The sequence below is a fragment of the Phoenix dactylifera genome, chromosome 3 (genome assembly GCF_009389715.1).
Source record: "Phoenix dactylifera cultivar Barhee BC4 chromosome 3, palm_55x_up_171113_PBpolish2nd_filt_p, whole genome shotgun sequence".
Lineage (NCBI taxonomy): Eukaryota > Viridiplantae > Streptophyta > Magnoliopsida > Arecales > Arecaceae > Phoenix > Phoenix dactylifera.
The window spans coordinates 14,405,747-14,421,565 of record NC_052394.1 but is presented as its reverse complement, the minus strand read 5'-3'; the positions used below and the strand labels follow the sequence as shown (position 1 = coordinate 14,421,565).

Sequence of the window (15,819 nt, the reverse complement as noted above, 5' to 3'; positions counted from 1 at the left end):
AGGAGCTACGCGCATTAATTGTTGAGTGAGTCGGAGATATGCATTAATTGTTGAGTGAGTCGGAGATATGCATTAATTGTTGAGTGAGTCGGGGGTTTGCAGAGACCACGCGCATTAAACGCTGGAGGCGGTGGCAGGGTATGGCCCCTGACCGGACTTCAGAAGGATGCAACCGCGGTAGGTGGGCGGCGAGGTCGGACTTCCGAGGTCAAGAGCCCTGAAGCTAGACGCCTGGTGGGGCGCCAGCTCGGGCGTCCGGGGTCAGGCGATTCCGAGGCCGTGGGCCGTTGGTGCGCTCGTGTGCTTAGGGGGCGACATTCATTCCCCCAACACTTACTATTAAGATATTTTTTACTTTAGAAAATACATCTGATTTATTTAATACATCGTACTAATTTTTCATATTATTTTATTTATTTATATATTTTTAATAATTTTTAAATTAAAAATTATGTTCACATACCATACAGTCAAAAAATATTTTTTACTTCAGAAATACTTCTGAAATATATATTACATACTACTAAATTTTCATAATTTTGGGTGTTAATTATATATTTTTAATTACTTTTTAAATTAAAAAATTATTTTTAATTATAAATAATTTAAAAAATTAATTTGAGCTCAGATCCATAAAATCCTACCATGGATGCTACATATATTCTTCTAGGCCCATGAGTATGCATCAAAGACTACTTATTTTTTTATTTTTTAAAAATTTAGGCCTAGGCTACAATGCGTATGATCGCATCAAATATTGAATAAATGGACACCAAATTTAGCTGGAGAGTAGCTTGCATACCTCTAAATACGCTTTAATTTTATATTTTTTAAAATTTTATTTTATTTTTTTATTTTTTAATCTAAAAATATATTTTTAATTTTTAAAAATTATGTAAACATATATATGAAAATTAAAAAAATTTATGTAATTGTGTAGATCATCTATAAATCTACAACATATCATAAAATTAAGCCCAAATCAAAACTTTTGGCATGATCTTTTTTTATTTTGCAAATTTCAAGATATTTTTTGGTATAAAAAAAGAGAGAAAATGAGATAAGAGAGAGGAAGCATACCTTATTTAAAGTTGGGTCCTCTTTCAATTGGTGCTGAATCAGCGTATTTTTCTAAGTTTCCTAGGCCTTCCCAACTTACCTTCAAAACAAAAGGAAGAGAGAGGGGAGGGGACCGATTCAAAATAGGTCCAACTCGGTGCTAACCGGACGGTTCGTGCTGGTTCTGCACAAAACTAGCCGGTTTGGACCGAGTCCGTGCGGTTCGCGGCCGGTTCTGACCCATTCCAGCCGATTTCTATCAGTTCGGAGCCAGTTCCGATCGGTTCAGAGCCAGTTCTAAAAAAATAGGTGAACCGACCCGGTCCCCTACCGGGCCGGCTCGATACGGGCCAAACTGGGTGGTTCGGCCCGGTTCGACAAATCTTAAGTTTTACTATGTACTATAAGAAAGCTTTTGGGTTGTGCAAAGCTTGCTTTTCGAATTTATTTGAGGATACGTGGGGAAGGGAGGGGGGTAGTGTGTCCAATGAGATGGATGGAGTTGCTCAGGATTTATGCCCCTGAGGAATTGTTAGCATCAACAACTGGAGGCCAGAGCTTATATATAGACTTAGATGTTCCAGAAGAACCCTTGTAAAGTGTCAACTAACTGATCATTGGAAGAACAGAGTGGTAGTGCTTGCATGTACCCCAAAAAAGGTAAAAACCAGCATTCTACTTTCAGCTAGATGATTGCTAGGTAATAAAGTATTATTAGCACAAATGAGCATTTTATCATTTTACAAGAGCTAGTGAAATTGATCGGCCAGATTTAATTGTGGGGGTATAACCATTAAGAAAAAAAATCACAAGAATACATGTGCGTGCGCGCGAAAAATGACAAGAATACATGTGCGCGCGCGCGCGCATGCATGTGCAATATTGAGGTAAATACACAAATAGGCATTTTACAGGGATATATGTGCAAAAAACGTCCACTATGATACTGTTGATATTGGGTGAAGTTGGTTTTCTAGCATCACTGACAGTATCATCATCTTAGCAATCCAAACAATCCAAGCAATGGTGATCACCACCAATACTCATCGACAATAGCAACATTTATAATGACAAGATAGGATTGGTAATATCATATAGCTGAAGTATTATTAACATAAGACTAACTTTTGCTAGTCACGGGGTGTTAGCATTATTTGGCTTTTTGATATATAAATGTATGCACTATGCCATGTTTAACAAGAAACTAACTAGGATGATGAACAATGTCTGAGTCTTTAACCTCTTGGTAGCTAATTGACACTTACATGATGCAGCAATAGGGGATACTCCCCACACAATGTGAACCAGGGTATGCTGAATCATCAAGAACTGGAACCAAATCAGCCAGGAACCGAGACAATTCGGGCAATCAAAATAATTCAGCTCAATATAAATTAAACCCCCCTGACCATGTTTGGATCTCACCTCCTCTCTTCTTTGAACCCGAGCTAATGCCGACGTTAAACAGATGCCTATGCAGTTGCCCTCAATCGATGCCGACACTAGAACTGTCGCCCTCAATCGATGTCGATGCCAATGCCCTTTCCCTCCAAGCAGTCAAACTGATATATCTCTCTCTCCCTCCCTCTCCTTCTCCCTCTCCCTCTTTCTTCCCTTCATCTTCTCTCTCTCTCCCTCCGGTCCTCCTTCTAGTGCTAGGATTGGAGTTTCTCTCACTCTCCGCTTCTCTTCTCCCAATACTTCATCTTCAATATACCTCGGCTTAGTACAACACATACCAGTAATGTACCAAACAATTAGATAGCTAGTACAACCCTTCGTACTGGTTCGTAGAATCTTGACGTGAATAATCATCTTCCACACTCTCCCTCATTATTTGAATCAACTGAAGGTCTCCGTATGAGCTTACATGCCTTTCCTAGATCTACAAGGCTTGTTATGGTTATTGTTTAGGACTACATCTTTCCCTTTCCCTTACCTCTAGCTTTGATATCCCTTATTGTAGGAAGCTTCACAATTAGTGGCACTGTCCTGCAAATCATAATTAGCATCTTGTGTATACTACTCAAGCATGACCTCCTGAATGAATGTTCCTTGGCTTCAATATAATTATGTCTATGCAACACTAGCACCACCATTAGTAACCCCATTATCGTTATAATACTCACCATTATCATCACCATTATATTGGAACGTGGCATACCATTGTATACTAGTGTAAATGTAGTGGAGTCACCATTATGCACTAGAAGATTATCTGCAAAATCCTACAAAAAAAAGTGCCCACTGTAAAGAACATGATTTCATAATTCCATGACCATGAAATACTAATTCTGCTATATACATGCCAAGGTTTGGAACAATGCTTTATCCCATTATAATAGCTTCCCACCAAAACCGTTATTGACCCTTACAATGGTCATAATGCTAACTTTTGACATTTTAAACATTAACAGCTGTTATAACTTATAACGGTGTTATAACAGGAAATAAAGGAAGATGATGGAAAAATAATGTTGTTACTTTCCCCATCAATATTAGTTAAAGAAGTTTATAGTCTTTTTTGGACCATAAAAAAAATTTCGAGGGAATTTTGAGGCAAAAAGTCAAAATAACAGCCATTATATATGTTATAACATCCTGTTATAATGGAAAAATAACGGGAAATAATGGAAATCACAGCCATTATTTATCCCAATAACATAATGGCGAGAAGCCGAAACCGCTATAGCGGTCATTATAATGGTTATAACACCATTAGTTAGAACCATGGTATGTGCCTAGTAACAACAGCTTATGTTAGTGTTCTAGGTTGAGAAAAGTAAAAGTTAGAACCATTGGCTTCCTGGAAAATCACTACATATGTTGGAATTCATGTAGTCCATCAATAGTGTAACCAAAATAATAAACTCTAAGTAAATCAATGGGCCTCCCAGGTGGAAATCCAGCATTCAAGCCTATTTTTTTCCTTTTGGGATCCTATATAAAACACAAACATCAAACATTTATTACCTAGCTAGACGCCGGCACACATAATTGAAAATCTGTGCAGATTGCCATTTGCTTAAGTGTTCTATAAGCGTAACATTTTTACATAATTACACCATAGTTTCTACACAATGTATATCCGGTGCCAAGGTGATGAAACTCTTTGATGTGCATAAGCAAACCCTCTATGGCAGGCAGCAGAGAATGTCGATTACTATCTGTAGTCAGAAATCTATGTCCACCACATAAAAAATGCTAGCATTGCAAAGTGGCAAATTTTGAAATTTGTCAGTCCCTTAACAAAGATATCATGACTTAACATGGCTACATGCATCGCAGGCAGAAGTTTCCTATTTAATATATTAAACTGTGAGTAACAATAACAACTGAAGCTGCATTGGCATCATCATTGAATTGTATAGCAAACACCTATAAAGGTATAGCTAATTAGATCCTCAAGCCTCAAGGACATTAATAATGGAGAAATGGGCGCAGATAATACCTGAGGTTGAACAATTATCATTCACCTCCAGCATTATATATTCTATTCCGATCTTTCCTGCATATATTGTAGTGCAGAAAAGATGAGAATAATGCAACAAATCACAACTAAACAAAGAAGGTGCAAATAACTTGCATCCAAAGGTAATAAAGGTACAAAATATTGTTTCAACAAAATGATTAAGACAGGTAACACCAGTAATCAGTAATATAAATAGATGGATGATATTGTACCAGTTACCAGATGCAGCTGTAAGTCCACAATCTTATATACCAGACAAAGTGTTTTCATTGTTCTTACAGGTCCATCAGATACAAATCAGTAAGGCTCCCAGCAAAACAGAATACAGCCAATTGAGCATTCAATCTAGGCACATAGGGCCTTACTGAAGAATATTTCCAAATGGTCGCATAGTGTCAAGTAAGCTCCAATTTCACTATTACTGCAAGTGCACAGCAAAGGTAAGCGAAGAAGACAAATGCTGAATCTAGGCATACAGGAATACTTAAAAAGATAGATCCACTGTGAACTGGAGCTGGCTATTGCATCATCTTAGTCCTGGGAAAACACAAGCAGCTTAAAGGCATTAGATTTCCTTATAAGTAGTTTTTAAGCATGATGTAAGCATGCAGTATCAAAGGATCTTCTATGTTTGATAACAATCCACATTGCAATTTGTTACGGAGGAACTTAGCCACCATGCCCCACGTGACCGGCACGCGCGCCCGGGAAGACTACGGCTGCCCCTTGATCTAGCAATCCGACCTCGGGTCGGATATCTTCGGCTCCGCAGCCCGACCCCGAGTCGGCTGCCCCTTGATCCAGCAATCCGACCCCGAGTCGGCAATCTCTGACAACAACAGACTGTTCCCCTGAGGCACGCCGCGGCCCCCTGCTCCACTACTCCCTGCAACGGCCGTATCCGACGCTGTTTTCCGATCCCCTGTAACAGCCGTACAAAGCGGAACTCCACTACGCCCTGCCATAGCCGTACCCAGCGCTGCCCCACGACGCCCTGTAACAGCCATGTCAGTGGCAACCCCATCGCGCCACACGATGACCAATCCCCAAAAGAACCCCCCAGCCTGGTATATATGCGGCTGGGGGGGAAGGAGGAGGGTAAGCAAGATTTTCCAGAGTATCATCTTACCTGCTACCTCTCCTTCTCCTTCGATCTTCCCTAACTTGATCGTCGGAGGGCCCCCACTACCCCGGTGGTGGTGCGAGGCTTGCTTGCAGGTTTCCCGGCGGAAGGTGGAGCGCAACCGAAGCAATTCCAAGGGAACCCCGTTCACACCGCTGTGCCAATCGTTCTCGGTTTGAACCCCCAGCAACAGTTGGCGCTAGAGGAAGGGCCCGGATCTCAGAGCGATCGTAATGGCACGGCGAGGTGGTCGTGGAGCTTCCAATGCTTCCGGTCGCGGGGCCTCTCACGCCTCTGGCCGGAAGGCCGCTGCATCTCCAACACACTCTCAGCAACACTCCACCTCCCCACCGCCCGTTCAGACGGTCGAAGCCGCCCAGTTCGACCAACTAACCCAGCAGGTTCGCACCCTCGCGGAGGCGGTGCAGAATCTGCAGGGTGCGATTTCCCGGGCGCCGCAGCGGGCTCAGGAGCCGCCGCGGCCTGAACATTCGCCTGTCCTCCTCAACCCGCGCTCCTTCCTCTCCCATGGGGATGAGCGCCGGCGCGAGGAGGATTCTCGAGCACGCTCCATTCTGCCGGGACCTTCCCACCGGAGCCGCGCGGGGTCCGAGAGGCGGGCCCGGGCGCGTTCCCAGACCCCCCAATCCTCGAGGAACCCGCGCTCCAGTCGGTCCCCCTCTCGCCGCTCCTTGTCTCCCACCCACCGGTCGCGCTCCCTGGACCGGCGGGTGGACGATCTCCACCGACAACTCCAGGTCCTGAAGGGCCATTCCAAAGATCCCTTCGCCGACTTAGAGATCTCCTCCTAGCCGGCGCTTGCCTCGAGGATCCTGCGGACCCCGAATCCGCCGGGTTCAAAATGCCGGCGATCGAGCCCTATGACGGGGCGGCGGACCCGCGGGATCACGTCGAGAGTTTCAGGACCCTTATGCTCCTTCACGGAGCATCAGATCCCCTTCTCTGCAAGGCTTTCCCGGCAACCCTCCGTGGCCCGGCGAGGGCATGGTTCGCCGGGCTGGAGGCTGACTCAATCCGGTCCTTCGACCAGTTCACTCGCCTCTTCGTCACTCATTTCGCCATCAGTAGCCGGCGGCGACTGGTCTCCGACTCCCTCTTTGATGTCCGGCAAAACGAGGGAGAAAGCCTGCGGGATTATCTTACCCGCTTCAACAGGGCTACGCTGGAGGTCCGGAGCCTGAGTCAGGAGGTAGCTCTTTCAGCCCTGAAGCGTGGCTTCCGGAAGGGCAGACTCACCTTCTCCCTGGACAAACGCCTGCCGCGGAGCTTCCCAGAGCTGTTGTCCCGGGCGAACCAGTAAGCCCACCGGAGCAAGGAGGCCGCCGAGATCCCTCCAAAGCTTGGGAAGAAAAGGCGGAAAGAGGCACGCCAGAGGAGGAGCCCGACGCCCCAGCGTCGGCGCAGAAGCCCGTCGCCGGCGAAGAACCACGGCGCCCCACGCCCTCGTTCTCCGCCCCGACGTTTCAACCGGTACACCCCTCTCCTGACTCCCCGGGCCAAGATCCTTATGGAGATCAAGGGGCGGGAGGACCTCCCGGCCCCGAGACAGATGCGGAAGATCCCTGGGAAGAGGCCCTCCCGGGCGTACTGTGAGTACCACCGAGACCACGGCCACGACACGGAAGACTGCTTCCAGCTTCGGGACGAGATCGAGGCTCTCATCCGCCGGGGGCGTCTAGGTCGATATGTGAGCGACCGACGTCCCCCCGCAGACCCGCGTCCGGCCGACCCGGCTCCTCCGGAGCCTCGGGAGCAGAATCGACTCGTTGCGGGCGTGATCCACACTATCACTGGGGGCTGCCCCCGACCCGTGAGAAACGCAGGGGGCTCGACGAAGGCGTCGGGGGCGGCCGTCGCAAAGAGGCAGAGGGTCGGCAACGTAATCACTTTTTGTGATGAGGATGTAAAGGGGGTTCAGACCCCCCACGATGACGCCATGGTAATCTCCCTCACCATGGCAAACTATGATGTAAGGCGTGTTCTTGTGGATAGTGGAAGCTCAGCTGATATCTTGTTTTACGAGGCCTTCCAAAAGCTGGGCTTGTCCAGACAATTGTTGCACAAAATGTCCACCCCCCTCGTAGGATTCACCGGTGACGCTGTCCCGGTGGAAGGTGTCGTTGAGCTGCCTGTGACTGCGGGCGTCGCACCCGCAGAAGCCACGGTGCGACTCGGGTTCTTGGTCGTCCGTGTTCCCTCGGCTTACAACGCTATCCTCGGACGACCCGGGCTGAACGCCCTTCGTGCGGTGGTCTCCACGTACCACTTGCTCATGCGGTTCCCCACGACGGTCGGGATCGGGGAGGTCCGAGGTGACCAACCGACCGCACGGCAATGTTTCTTAGCGACCCTCAAAGGGAAGAAGCCCGCAGAAGCCCTAAGCGTCGAGTCCCTTGATGCTAGAGACGAGGTGGCCTTGCGGCAGGGGGAGCCGGCCGAGGGTGTGGTCGAAGTTCCCCTCGAGGAAGGCCGCCGGGACCGGGCGGTCCGGGTCGGCGCCAATCTCGACCCGGGAGCTCGGGCCCGGTTGGTGGAATTCCTCCGAGCCAATGCCGATGTATTTGCCTGGTCGGCGGCCGATGTACCTGGGATCGACCCGGAGGTCATCTCTCACGCCCTCAACGTCGACCCGACCCACCGGCCAGTGAAGCAGAAGAAGAGACACTGTGCCCCGGATCGGATCCGGGTGATCGACCAGGAGGTAGACAAACTCTTGGAGGCAGGATTCATAAGGGAGGTGAGTTACCCCGAGTGGCTGGCAAATGTCGTACTTGTCCGGAAGGCGAGCGGGAAGTGGAGGATGTGCGTCGACTATACCGACCTGAACAGGGCGTGCCCCAAGGATAGCTTTCCGCTTCCGCGGATAGACCAACTGGTCGACGCGACTTCCGGACATCAGCTGCTGTCTTTCATGGACGCCTTCTCCGGTTACAACCAGATAATGATGGCCCCACAGGACGAGGAGAAAACTGCCTTTATAACAGACCGGGGGCTGTACTGCTACAAGGTAATGCCCTTCGGTCTGAAGAATGCTGGCGCCACTTACCAGCGCCTCGTCAACAAAATCTTCAAAGAGCAAATCGGCCGGAATATGGAGGTGTACGTGGACGATATGCTGGTGAAGAGCCGCCCGGCAGACCAGCACATCGTGGATCTGGAGGAGACTTTCACCACCTTGCGGAAGTTTCGCATGAAGCTGAACCCAGCGAAGTGCGCCTTTGGCGCTTCGGCCGGGAGGTTCCTCGGTTTCATTGTCAACCAGCGGGGTATCGAAGCCAACCCGGACAAAATCAAGGCCATCCAAGGTATGTCCCCTCCGACCAAAGTGAAGGAGGTTCAGGAGCTCGCTGGAAGGGTCGCCGCGCTCGGACGATTTGTGGCAAAATCGGCCGAACGCTGCCAACCATTCTTCAAGGTGTTAAAACGCCCGAAAGACTTCCTCTGGACGGCCGAATGTCAAGCAGCATTCGACCAGCTCAAGGAATACCTGGCGTCTCCTCCCCTGCTGTCCAAGCCGCAAGAAGGGGAGATGCTCTACCTCTATCTGGCGGTCTCCCCAACCGCGGTCAGTGCGGTGCTGGTTCGGGAAGAGGCAAAGCTCCAGAAGCCCGTGTACTACATCAGCCGGGTCCTACGGGATGCCGAGGCGCGGTATACGAAGGCTGAAAAGATCGCCTTCGCGCTGCTGACCGCGACCAGGAGGCTCCGCCCCTATTTCCAGGCCCATTCTGTCACCCTCTTAACTGATCAACCACTACGACAGATCCTCAGCAACCCCGAGAATGCGGGACGGCTGGTGAAGTGGGCAATAGAACTCGGTGAGTTCGACATCCGCTACCAGCCTCGGCCCGCCATCAAGGCCCAGGTACTCGCGGACTTCCTCGCTGAGTGCATGGTGCAGGTGGCAGAACCTAGACCGCCGGAAACGCCCAGCCTCGACCTCCCGACCTGGACGCTTCACATCGATGGGTCGTCGAACCCCGAGGGTGGAGGGGCCGGGCTGGTCCTTACCAGTCCTGATGGAGTGATAGCCGAGTATGCCTCGAGGTTTGGATTTCCAGTGACCAACAACGAGGCGGAGTACGAGGCCCTAGTCGCGGGACTCAAACTCGCCGGGGAGCTCGGCATCCGGCGTTTGAAGGTCTTCACCGACTCCCAGCTGGTGGTCGGGCAGGTCCGTGGGGAGTTCGAGGCCCGGAGCCCGACCATGCAGAACTACGTCCGGAAGGTGCAAGCACTCATTCCCGACCTCGGCAGCGTCGACCTCCAGCAGGTCCCCAGAAGCGAAAATGCCAGGGCCGACAGGTTGTCCCGCTTGGTGGGCGCAGAGGCGCGCAACCTGTCGAGGGCAATCTACCTGGAGACCCTGGATGCCCCGAGCATCGGCGAGGCTGGGGCGGTGATGGCGATTGATCCGGAGCCGTCTTGGATGGACCCGCTCGTCGCCTACCTCGCCGAAGGGATCCTCCCTGAAGACGAAGATCAAGCTCGGCGACTTGTCAGGAAGTCCGCCCACTACGTACTCTGTGAAGGGAGGCTGTATCGGACCTCGTTCACCGCCCCCCTCTTAAGGTGCCTCCGCCCCTTGGAGGCGGCCTACGTCCTCGGCGAAGTCCACGAGGGCGTCTGCGGATCGCACTCGGGGGCTAGGTCCTTGGCGCACAAGATCATGAGGCAAGGCTATTATTGGCCTACCTTGTTGGAGGACTCAAAGGATCACGTACGGAAATGCGACGCCTGCCAGCGCCACGCCAACGTCCAGAGAGTCCCTTCTGTCCCCTTGGCACCAATCACCGCACCCTGGCCCTTCTCACAGTGGGGAATGGATATCCTCGGACCGTTTCCCGTCGCTTCCGCCCAGCGGAAATTCTTGATTGTTGCAATCGACTACTTCACCAAGTGGGTGGAGGCGGAGCCGCTGGCCATTATCACGGAGGCGCAAGTCCGGAAGTTCGTAAAGAAAAACATCATTGTCCGATTTGGGGTACCCCGGGTCCTCATCTCGGATAATGGTCGACAGTTCGACAACAAGCATTTCCGTGACTTCTGCGAGGAGTTCGGGATCGAGCATCGGTTCACATCTGTGTCGCATCCCCAAACCAACGGTGAGGCCGAAGTGACAAATCGGACAATCCTCCAAGGAATTAAGGCGCGAATCGGTCGGACGAGGCAAGCTTGGGTCGAAGAACTCGAGAACGTCCTTTGGGCGTATCGGACCACGCATCGGACCCCTACCGGGGAGACGCCTTTCGGCCTAACCTATGGCACGGAAGCGGTCGTCCCCGTGGAGCTCGGACTCCCCTCGCCCCGGGTGGCCGCGCACCGACCCGAGGCCAATTCGGAGCAGCTCCGAGGGAACCTGGACCTCTTGGAAGAAGCGAGGGAAATGGCGCAGGTCCGGATGGCGATGTATCAGCGGAGGGTGGCCCGGTATTATAACTCCAAGGTCCGACCAAAACTTTTCAGAATCGGAGATCTGGTGCTAAGGCGGGCCAAAGAATCTCAGTCCGCGGAAGGTGGAAAGCTGGCGCCAAATTGGGAAGGCCCGTATAGGGTTCGCTGGGTAAACCGACCAGGCTCCTACCAGTTGGAGGCACTAGATGGTCGAGAAATTTCAAGGAGCTGGAATTCCGCTAACCTGCGGGTATATTACCAGTAGAAAAACAAAGCCAGAAAGACAGCTCAAAAAATATATAGTTCTTTTCATTTCAATAATTCCTGGTTACAATGGCGTGTTCATGTGATTACAAAGAATTCCCAGAGGGGGATTGGGGAGTAAAGAAACTAAGGAAGAGGTGGGGACTCCGTGGAGCTGAAGATCTGGGATCCCGAACCCTCTGCCCGAAGCAGCTGCAATCCCACTGGCCGTGGGTGCTTCCCCCCGGAGGCACCATCGACGCCTCACGCAAAAGACGAAGAGCCGGCGCGGACGAAGAAGTTCACACTGCTTCTAGAGGAACGCCGCCTCCAAGGGATATTCCGGTCCTCCCCAGGAGAAGGGGAGGAAAGGAATATAAGGGAGAAGAGCGCGAGGAGGCGTGATCCCGGATGAAACGCCTAGAGCGGAGTTCCACCGGGGAGAATCCTCCCGTTGATCCCAGATGAAACGGCTAGTTGGTGGAAGTCGCGAGGGGCGCGCCTCCCGTTCCTCCGGCTGGGATTTCCCAGCCACGCGCCGGAGAGGAGGTCCACGATCCATGGCAACCTGAACAGCTCCGGCTTAGCAGGCTCCACCGCACCTGCGCTTATATTTATAGCCAAACTGTGGCCCTCCGGTCGTTCCGATGCGGGTGGCTCCAATAAATGCGGGCACATCGAATCCGGAGCCGTTCCGGCTCTCGAGGTTTATCCCCCCACGATCTCCTAGGCATCATTCTCCTTAATTGCATTCTTCGTGCAGGACACTCCGGACGGCGTGTATTCCGCGGCCCACGTATCTCCGCACGCGCCCAGGCCGCATCCGCCTCGAAGAACGCGCGTATCGCGGCCGCTTAACTGGCACTCCTCGCAAGCAGCAACTAGCCGGTCCGATTTCCCAGGTAACGCCTCAATTAGCATTTAATGGCCTTCTAGTGTTCCCCAGGCGACGCTTCGAGAGGGGGAGAAACACGATCGCAGCTGGCCACGGAGAAACCCCGTCGAGCGGCAAGTGACAGGCGCGTGGCCAACGAGCGGAATTTTCCGAGGCTCGGCCCTCGGATGCCAGGCTAACCCGATGATCATCCCGGGAGCAGACTAGCCTGAAGCCCCGACCGGTCGCCTCGGCTTGCGCCAGCCTTGGCCGACCAACGAGCGGAATTTCCCGAGGCTCGGCCCTCGGATGCCAGGCTAACCCGATGATCATCCCGGGAGCAGACTAGCCTGAAGCCCCGACCGGTCGCCTCGGCTTGCGCCAGCCTTGGCCGACCAACGAGCGGAATTCCCCGAGGCTCGGCCCTCGGATGCCAGGCTAACCCGATGATCATCCCGGGAGCAGACTAGCCTGAAGCCCCGACCGGTCGCCTCGGCTTGCGCCAGCCTTGGCCGACCAACGAGCGGAATTCTCCGAGGCTCGGCCCTCGGATGCCAGGCTAACCCGATGATCATCCCGGGAGCAGACTAGCCTGAAGCCCCGACCGGTCGCCTCGGCTTGCGCCAGCCTTGGCCGACCAACGAGCGAAATTCTCCGAGGCTCGGCCCTCGGATGCCAGGCTAACCCGATGATCATCCCGGGAGCAGACTAGCCTGAAGCCCCGACCGGTCGCCTCGGCTTGCGCCAGCCTTGGCCGACCAACGAGCGGAATTCCCCGAGGCTCGGCCCTCGGATGCCAGGCTAACCCGATGATCATTCCGGGAGCAGACTAGCCTGAAGCCCCGACCGGTCGCCTCGGCTTGCGCCAGCCTTGGCCGACCAACGAGCGGAATTCTCCGAGGCTCGGCCCTCGGATGCCAGGCTAACCCGATGATCATCCCGGGAGCAGACTAGCCTGAAGCCCCGACCGGTCGCCTCGGCTTGCGCCAGCCTTGGCCGACCAACGAGCGGAATTTTCCGAGGCTCGGCCCTCGGATGCCAGGCTAACCCGATGATCATCCCGGGAGCAGACTAGCCTGAAGCCCCGACCGGTCGCCTCGGCTTGCGCCAGCCTTGGCCGACCAGCGGAAGAATTTCCTGAGGCCCAACCCTCGGATGCCTGGCCTAGCGCCGAAAGAATTTCCTGAGGCCCAACCCTCGGATGCCTGGCCTAGCGCCGGAAGAATTTCCTGAGGCCCAACCCTCGGATGCCTGGCCTAGCGCCGGAAGAATTTCCTGAGGCCTAACCCTCGGATGCCTGGCCTAGCGCCGGAAGAATTTCCTGAGGCCTAACCCCCGGATGCCTGGCCTAGCGCCGGGAGAATTTCCTGAGGCCTAACCCTCGGATGCCTGGCCTAGCGCCGGAAGAATTTCCTGAGGCCTAACCCTCGGATGCCTGGCCTAGCGCCGGAAGAACTTCAAGAGTCAGGAGTCGGCGAGACGCTACCAAGAGTTAAGAAGAGGAAGGACGAAAGTGAAATGAGGAAACACTCTGTTTGCATTAACTTTCGTTGCATCAGGGCCGAGACCCATACAACATGGCAAAACGCCAACATACAAAGAAAAGAACAAAGAAAAGTACAGAGAGTCAGTTTGGAGGAACCCCTGAGTCGGGAACGGCGAGCACGTCCACGAAGGGTGGGGAGACGGTTGGAGAATCGGCAGGCAATGGCATCGGAGGGGAGTCGAGGAGGGAGACCCCACTCAGGTCAATTCCGGGGTATTTAGCGGACACCCTTGCCAGGCCTTCATCGAAGCCTAAGGCAAAGGAGTCGGACCCCGCGTCCGACATGTCACGGATGAACTCGGCGGACTGACTTTAGGCCTGTACCGCCTGACGCCCGATCTCCGCGCTCTTCTCGGCCAGCGCAGCCTCCGCTCGCTCCGTAATCTGAGCTTTCGCTTTCATGACCTTCGCCACAATCCGGTCGTCCGCCTCGGAGGAGACCCTCAGCAGATCGGCCCGAGCCTCCATGTGCCTTGCCTCGGCAGCGACGCGAGCAGCCTCAGCCTCCTCCAGGCGCGAATGAAGCTCCTGGTTGCTCGCACGAGTCCCCTCCAAGGCCGACTCCAATTCGGCCAGCTTGGCTTCAAGAGATCGGGTTCGGTTGCGGGCGTTGTCGGCCGACTGCTGGGCCTTCTCCCACCTCTCCCGGAAGTCGGCAGCCTTCCGGGACTGCTTTTCGGCCCGCTCCTCCGCCTTCCTGATCTCGCTTTCGAGACCCGAGGCAACCTTGAGTTGCTCCTGAGCATCCAACAGTTGCCTCTCGAGGACGGCGAAGCCGAGTGCCCGCTCTTCGGCCACCTAGAGCCTCGTTTCGAGGTCCCTGGTCGTCCTCCCCGCCGCAGCCTGGCCTCCCTCCTCTACAGCTTTCAGTCGGCTCTCGGTCCTCGCCAGAAGCCTCGCCTGTTCCTCGTGGCTCTCCTCCAGGCGGATCATGTACTGGGCGAGCTAAGAGATAGGAAAAATGAGAGCGTCAGACGGGGATCAACAGAGCCTATAAACGACGAAAGCGACCAAAAGAACACTCACCGACATGAGACAGACGCAGCTGGCAGCTCCGACTTCAGGGATGCTCATCTGCCGGACCTGCCTACGGTCCCTCTCCAGCAGCACCGTCTCGACGAGGTTTCGGGCGCCGGCAAAAGTGAAGGCCGACCCCGACTTCGCCCCGGAGCCGGACGGTGGTTCTGCAGCCTTATCCTTACCCATCGCTTGGGAGAGAGTCATGCCAACCGTGCGCGGGGCAGGGGCCGCGCCAGAGATCGACAGGGTCCCGATCGGCCGGGGCCTCGGCGCGCCCCCCCTTCTCGTATCATCCGAAGCCAACCGAGTCGAAGATCGGGCTGGGGACCGACTGCGTCCGACCCGGCCGCCCCGGGCGCGCTCGGATGACACCTCCGGAAAAACGATAGTCTCATCACCGGAGGGCTGATACGGCGTCAACTGTCGGTCCGAGCCCGCGGCGTCCCCCTGATCGATGGGCCCGGACCCGTCTGTCGGCGTCGGAGTCGCCTGCTGGCGGGGCTTCTTCGCCGGTGGGACCCCGCTCGGAGGAGTCCGTTTCTTCCTCCGGACCGCTTCCAGTAGGGACGCCCTACTAACAGCCATTGCCTTGTCCGACTGCATGACGTCGTCGATTTCTGCAAAAAGGACGAGATGGTTAGAAACTAAGAAACCGATGGAAAGAAGAAAGGAAAGAGGAGAAAAGAGCTAAAAAAGAAGAAGTGGTGGCGGGCTCACGGTCGGCGGGGACCGAGCTCAGACCGACGTTCACCAAGGCATCCTCGGAAATAAGGCTAGCCACCGGGGGAAGCCGGCCCTCGGCAACCAACCCCCTCAAGACGGCGACGCCATCGGACTCCTCCCTCGACAACCTCGATAGGCCGATCGGGGACTTCATCGGCGTCTCCCAGGTTGTCCCGATTCCCCAAGAGGGATCTACGTCGATGAAAAAGAAACGCTCCTTCCAGCCATGAATGGAGGAAGGAGTCTCCTTGACGAGGCCGCACCCTCGCCGCGCCGCAAAGCACCACCACCCTCTGTCCCGGGGGTGGCCGTTCAGGCCATAGCATTCCCAAAAGACGTTCAGG

At 53.7% G+C, this 15,819-nt stretch overlaps 1 protein-coding gene across 10 annotated transcripts in view; it reads right to left on the bottom strand.

Moving 5' to 3' along the window:
- LOC103707037 (pentatricopeptide repeat-containing protein At2g13600-like) overlaps positions 1-15,819 on the bottom strand; it is a 28,968-nt gene that overhangs the window by 9,497 nt on the left and 3,652 nt on the right. For 5 of the 10 annotated variants that reach the window (XM_039124686.1, XM_026804625.2, XM_008791364.4 and 2 more), the window contains exons 2-3: positions 4,744-5,068; positions 4,511-4,567 (exon numbers count right to left, since the gene is read on the bottom strand). The gene's annotated coding sequence lies outside the window, so the exon portion shown is untranslated. The remainder of the gene's footprint in view (positions 1-4,510; positions 4,568-4,743; positions 5,069-15,819) is intronic. The other 5 variants (XM_026804626.2, XM_008791368.4, XM_008791367.4 and 2 more) reach the window with 2 other exon arrangements.